The sequence below is a fragment of the Parasteatoda tepidariorum genome, chromosome 8, assembly GCF_043381705.1.
Source record: "Parasteatoda tepidariorum isolate YZ-2023 chromosome 8, CAS_Ptep_4.0, whole genome shotgun sequence".
NCBI classification, from domain to species: Eukaryota; Metazoa; Arthropoda; class Arachnida; order Araneae; family Theridiidae; genus Parasteatoda; species Parasteatoda tepidariorum.
Window position 1 is genome coordinate 86,249,143 of NC_092211.1, and position 6,666 is coordinate 86,255,808.

Sequence of the window (6,666 nt, forward strand, 5' to 3'; positions counted from 1 at the left end):
GAATAATAAAAATCTATAACTACCAATTGTTTTTAACGGATAAAATTTTTAAATTGAATTGCTTCTTCGCTGAGATTAAATTAATTACAGTGAATTGTTTATTGTTAAGAATAGATTAACTCCTCCCGAATATTATCTAATATTGAAATAGTTCTCCTACCAGTATCTTCTCTTTTCCGTCTCGCTTTCAGGCCTGAAGCCAATTAAAGCCTCTGGGAAATATTCTCGGCCCTCTTTTTTATATTATTTACACTTCAGATTTCCCACATATATATGAAAACGAATCATTGCTTTTTACGCTGATGACTCCGCTCTACTCACCAGATCCATCTGGCCATTACACACCATCACCCTTCAGCAACGCAGGGTGAAAAATATAGAGGAATGGCACACTAAAATTCAGTCTCACTCTCTTTAATCAAGCCGACCCTGTTGTCAATAAAGCAAAATATCTTGGTTTAACCATCAATAGTAAACTTAACCTGAAAGAACATATCAACACTTCAATTCACAAGGCACTCGGTCCATTCCACTCAGGGGTGAAAGCGAGACGGAAAAGAGGAAAGGCTGGTAGTAAAACCATTTCAGTTATAGCTAGTTTTGGGGAGGAGTTTACTTATTCTTTTTTTAAAATTTTCAACAATATCTACTTTATCTTGGAAAAGAAGCAGTTTTATATACATGCCAGAATTATAAAAGAAATCTTGATAGTTACAGATATTTCATTTTTTTCGAAAAAAAATGCTGAAATGAAATGTTTTACGTACCAGGTTTTTCTCTTTTCCGTCTTGCTATATAAGGGCTTTCACCCATGATTCCACTCCTTATCAGTTGGAGCCCCTAGCGGAGCTGATGCTAAGATAACCAACACGTATGAGTATGAGTATTCCACTCCTTAAAATCAATGTTCTCAACTTAACCCTTTGCACTCCGAGTCATAAAAATAACAAAAGTCGTAAAGGTATAGTTTTTTTCTTTTGCATCTCTAATTTAACGTTATTTTCCAGTACTACTATTATTAGCGAAAATTTAAAATTATGGTTGTGAGCGCATCAAATTTCTTTGAACAATATAATGTTATAAGAATATAAATGTTATTTTAAAAAATGATTACTTCGAAAAATTACTTCTGTTCACCAAGAGATCTAAATGTTTATAATACTAATTGATAGTTATATTAGGACGTGGGAAGTAGAGGCACAAGCGTAAGCAAACAGAATTCCTTTTAGAACATACATGTTAAGTGAATAATTTTAACTTCAGTAGAAAAACTGTTTTCTGCCAAGAATAAACAATTACTGCGAAGCAATCATCGGGGTTGGTGAGCGGTAGCGAACAGGGTCTTAGCTCCCTAGTACGGCAAATTTCTCTCGATTAAATTTAAAAAAGCGCGGGGGTAATACCTCGGGGGGAGGCAAAGCAGTCTGCCGCAAAAACCTCTTCTCTTTCTTAAATTTGTTTAATCTCAATCGGCGATTTATTATACCTTCCCACTCAGATGAATTAGTTAGAGCCCTTAGCGTTGCTAAGATAACTACCACGTATGAGTATGAGTAAATGTAAAAAAGAATTTGGATTCATGCGCACAGCTGATTCACTTTTTAAATAGTCTACGCAGAGTACTTATAAAAGACCGTGTGGAGGCTTTCTGATGTTGGAGGTAATGCCTCAATGGAGACATCGGAGGGTTAACATAAAAAACAAGATACTTATTATTTTTTTTAGAATGCATCAGATTGATCTTCGTATCCTCTGTATTATTTTAAAATCTTAGATGAAGGAGTAGATGACCCTCTAGGTTAGGAAATCTGTTCGCACTGTATGTTAGTAGTGTACATTAGAACTCCAGGAAAGAAAAAAACTAAATTTCTAAAATTTTAGCTTTACATAGTATGCTATCAATCAGCGAGGCGCTTGTCGTTATTCTCAGATTAACATTTTGTTTTAGAAATCATCTAAGGTGACTTTGAAGTGACCGAAAGTTTGTCGAAAAATCGATTTTCTAATTTTTATATTTTTGACATCCAAGCATTTGACTGGACATTTTAAAGTAAAAACTTTTTCAATCGGAGAAAAATTGACGCAGGTAAGGTGATTTTTGTTTTGACCACGCTCCTTTTTTTCTTCATTTTCTTGCCTGCATTTATCTGTATACCCAAATACGTTATTGCTTATTTTTGGAAACTGTGTTTATTTTTTTTTTAATTTTTCAAACATCTAATTATTTAACTTGTACATAAGATCATATTTATAGTTATTTATGTTATTAAAAAAACTTGTTATTATGTTCTTAGTTATTAGGTTTTTAAAAAAAAACTTGTGAAAGTCCGAAAATCTTTGTCGCCTTAAAGAATTACTCGTGGGGTGGCACAGTTATCGAACGTTTTTTTCATTTCGCTTATTTTTATTTAAAACTGCTGAAAGACCGATAACTGACTGTTAGAACAGAACAAAATGTTTTTTAAAAAAACTTGACTGCATTATCGCTTTAGCCTTTTAAAACATAATTTTGTAAGTAACATAGCCAGTCCCTAATTGGTTACAGGGACCAGATAAGAACAAATTTTAACATCGCGATGCTTTTTAAAAAAAATAATGTCAAACACTATATTGCGACATTTTTCTAATTTATTATGTTTTTAAAGAAATAAACCTTTTCGTCACGAAATAAAATTTATCAACATTACCAATAATATCCTATTTAATATCGTTATGTATTATATCCACTATATTGTCTTATGGATATATTATTTTATCGATAATCATTGTCATATTATTGTATTCGATAGTTATGATTATCAGAACTGATCGCGATATTATTGTATTCAATATGTATATTTATCATTAATGATCGTAATATTGTCGTGTTTGATACAACAATGTGTATTTATCGGCAACTAATAAGAACAGAATCTGGAGCTGTTGTTGGCGAACTTGGCTTCACTGTTATGACAAAACCGAAATACAAACTGTATATTTTTTTACTAAACATAATTCCGTAACCATAAATAACTGTTACAAAAAATATTAGCCCCATCTCTAGTAATATATTGAGGAAGTAACATTGGTATTGTTTCTAAAATTCATAAAAATTAGCAGCCCATTAACCGCTTACCCGCTTGACTTATTTTACGATGGTTACGAGGTTAAAAAACATAGCAATTACTTTATTTTAAAACAGGATATGTATTTTGAAATGTTTAATTTTATAATAATATATTTTGATTGCTAGGAACATTCAGCTTCTCCAATTGTAAGCGTTAAGAATGAAAGATTTGAGTTACCAGTCTTTACATGTTACGCAGACATGTTCCAAAAATGAAACGTTGTTATTTCGTTGTTTCCAATCCCCAAGAGCTCCATCCCAATTAGACCAATTCCATAAGTCCAAAAATGTCCAGAAAGTCTAAAAACAGATGAGGTTTTGAAAAACCTCGTCGATCTTAAAATCGATACAGTTTAGAATATGCTCGGGCGAAGCCTGAGCAGTCCTACATTTAGTGCAAAGTCCAAAAGTCTTTTGTCCCTGAACATACGAGAGACACCTCAAGTGACCACTTGCAAAGCGAGACAAACAAGTCTGTTGGCTTCTAGGTCCCTCAAAAAGCAAGGCACTTCCAGGTCGTTTTCTGAAATACCAACTATGCGGAGGAAGAACCCTCCAGAGGTCCATAAAAAATTTTTTGCACTCTGCAAAGACCTCGTTGAAAGTGGAAGGTAGATCTGGCTGTGAAGGTTCCAAAGAAGCATCTTTAGCCAGTGAGTCCGCCATCTCGTTACCTTTGATTCCAACGTGTGATGGAATCCATTGGAAGTGTACTCCAAAGTCCGCAGAGAGCCTGGAGAGCATCCCCAAAATTGAAGCCGCAGCCCTGTCTCCAACATTCATCCAGTTGCTAAAAAAATAAAATGAAACATTCAAAATAAAAATGAAATATTGGCGTTTAAGTGGTTACGGAAAAAATTCATCGTAGTTACATACACTCTTCATTTTATTTTTTGCTTTTACTGTACGGAGATATTTAGTAAAATAATATTACATTTGCAAGTTTCGGAGAAATGTAATTAGTTTTGTTCAATTATTTAAAGTAAATTAAAATTTATATATTATGATCAAGGCTGGTAGTAAATAGAGAAATAACTAGAAATACTACTGCATATACTACTGAGTTATGGATCAATGTAGTTAAAATAAGCAAATTTTTAAAAATTTCCGCACTTCTTTTTTCGAAAAAACATGAATTTAAAAAAAAAATTCTACTTTTTTTCTGTTAGTCTGTAGCTCAAAACATGTGTGCTATAACCATAAACACTCATAAAAGATGTATACAATATTTTAAAACATCGTGTTTATGGTGGTGTAAAAAGTGAAAAAGTCTGAATTTAAGATAAACGCATTTAAAGACTTAAAATTATTAATCTATCCACTGTTATCACCTTGCACAGAAACTGCAATAAATAGTTGGAGTACAAACAAAAGTAAAAGTATTTTTAGAAAGCTTAGATTACAGGAATTCTAAATTTATAATAAATTCAACTTCGAAAATTTTACTCGAAGTAATGTTTTTGCATCAGCCAGATATCTTATCTGAATTTTAAGCAGCAAATTCTTTTTTATCGCTAATTCTTCAAAAATATTTTTATTCCTGTATGTAAAATACGGGGATTGGACTAAAGCAGTGTTTCCCAAAGTGTGTTACGCGTACCCCCAGGGTACGGGAACCGTTTAATGGAGGTACGCGTTCTTATGCGAAAAATCTTGCAACAAACGAAAATTTCAAAACATTTTACTTAAAAACAAAGCTAGCCATGAAAATTTACGATTAAGTATTTTTCTATTGCCTATTTTTGCAGTTAACAGTTAATAATTAAGGGTGTCAACAGTCAGTTGTGATTTTTAACTTTTGTGCAATTTTTTTATAGTAAAAAATGCATTCTTTCTTTTATTAGTGGTACACAGTGTAAAATTTAGAAAGGGTACACAAAAGTCATAAGTTTGGGAAACACTGGACTAAAGTACAAAAACACTCCTCTACTAACTTTATGTAAACCTCCTTTAACATCATATGCTTTGGAAGATTTTACATGGCAAAACTGTTAGCCATATTTAAAAGATCATGCTTGAAGCTTTTAGAAATAATGTAATTTTTGACCATGCAAAATTTTAATCGTCCAAAAGGATCAGAAGTTAAAAGCTTTTCTCCTCTGTAATACCACTATAATTTTCAAATAATTATTTTCTTAATAAATATCGCATAGCTTTAGTTTTCGTAACGGTTAATCCGAATTTTGCGCGGGTATAGAAGACACTATTTCTAAAATGCTTCAAGCACGGTTTTCCATATTGTGAGTTTTTTCATGTAAAATCATCCAAAAAATTTGTTGTTAGAAGAAAGATTGTTTACATAAAGTTTATAATTGACCAACTCCTTTATTACCGATGTGTCTCATTTCCGTTTACGTATGAAATGCCCTTTTAGAAATTTTGTTACTGGGTGAACCATATTATTGCTGAAATGTGTTGTAATCTTAATAAATAGGGTGCTAGGTTTAATAATATTGTCGTATTTCCTGAACTTAAATAGGCAATACTATGGTACAAATTAATACCTTATTAAAGCTGTTGATAATCTGTACCGTACTATGGTTCAAGTTACAGTTATCATAGTTGAAGAAAGACATATTATGATTTAAAAAGCAGATATCAAAGTTCAAGAGACAGATATCATGCTTCAAGAGACAGTTATCATGGTTCAAGAGACAGATATTATGGTCCAAGGTAAAGATATTAGGGTTCAAATGGCAAATATTCAAATGACAACTTTGGATCGATTTTTCTGAGAGTAAAGATATTTCTGATATTCAGAAGTGAATTTCGACAATCCTTTAACTTTTCATAAAAAAGAAATTTAAAATAAAATAGAACCAATTTAACAGAATTTTAGTATGAAGCAAAATTTATTCTATACATTTTTAGGAGCTGAATCCAAACGTTCCATTCATTTTGAAACCATCAGACGATTTCTATGTTATCATTATAGCTACTCGATAAATCATAAGATGTTTCCAAAATTTCTCTATTATGTAAAAAAAAGTTACTGACGCTATTTCCGTTGCTTCACTTTACTTATACCGTGCATCAAAGATAAAAATATATCATTTTAAATTAACGATTTCGCTGTAGTAATACTTTCCTGACATTTGGTCGAAATTTTATATGAGTAAAAGTCGGATAGTTGATCTCTAAGGAAAGACTGGAGTCGGATACAGATATCCAACTATTTAGTTTACGGCTCTGTTTTTCACAAATTTTATTTCCCAGGCAAAATATTGTTTATCTGTCAGTATGAAATTTCCAAACTATAGACAATACAGATTATATTAAAAAAAATATTTTTACATTTAAAATTAATTTTGTCATTACAATGATTATAATTGTAACACGATACTGTCACCATATCCTGCCATGCTAACTATCACAAGAACGTCAACTATAATCATAATAATTGGCATAATCACAATAAAAATTGGCATAATTACAAGACATTAATTATAATGATTGGTGTCATATTATATCATTTAAATATGAATATTATTGTCACGTGATCTCTTAAAAAGAAAGCTTGAAATTCGATTTTTAACGATGAAAAAAATAATGCACTTAAC